Genomic DNA, 935 nt, shown 5'->3' on the forward strand with positions numbered 1-935 from the left:
CTGCCAGCCAGGAGCATGTGGAATTACAGGCTCCTGAGGACAGTACTGCAGCAGAGACTTATAGGCAAAGACTGGCTCCTGTAGCAGAAAGCTCCCTAAGTGGCGAGGATAGAGCCTCCCAGGAAACACCTGCACAGGATCAGTCTCTGCTGCATTACAGTGATTCATCATCAGACTCACCGCCACCTGTAACCAGGCTCCGGAATCTACGGAGACAGCAGCTGAGAGAACGACGACAGAATGCACGCATGCGTGCCAGACGATCTCTTAGCCCTGAGTATTGACTGAACCATGACCTCCCTCCCTGCCAGCTAATGAGTTAATTAGCCAGCACTGTATATCTTCAAGCCTGTTGCTGGCAGGCCTTTGTGCTGGCAAACGTCATTTATCAGGACCTGACTCCGTGTATCTCTGCTCCAGAACTCTTGTCGTCTTGATCCTCGGCTTTTGACCCTCGGTTTCATTGACCCTGCTCTCGTCTCTGACTCCTCTGGCATCGTTTGGATTTATGGACATTGAACTCTGGTATGTCTGACCCTGGCTCTGGATTCTGATTTAAACCTGTTTGAACTTTGCTGCTTGTCTTACTCGGCTTGACTTCAGACTGCTCTTGGACTTCGCTTGCTTGCATATCACGCACCCAGGCACTGCCGTGACAGGGTGTCTGAGAGGATTCTCTGTGTGTGTCTATATGTGGAGATTTTGTGGTATGAGAGAGACAAGTATGGAAGAGTTCTGAAGAGAGTCTGTGTAACTCAGAGTTATGAAGGATTCTGTGTGTGAAGTTTGAAGAGTGAGCATAGTCTGACTATGGGATTTTGAGTCTATTTCTGTGTGAATAAGACCAACAGTTTAGTCTGTGTGACTAAGAGAGTTTATTCTATTTTGTGTGAATAAAACAAAGAGTCTAGCCTGTGTGGCTATATGTGTATATA

Source organism: Gekko japonicus, unplaced genomic scaffold (genome assembly GCF_001447785.1).
Source record: "Gekko japonicus isolate JY-2015 unplaced genomic scaffold, Gekko_japonicus_V1.1 scaffold2361, whole genome shotgun sequence".
NCBI lineage: Eukaryota > Metazoa > Chordata > Lepidosauria > Squamata > Gekkonidae > Gekko > Gekko japonicus.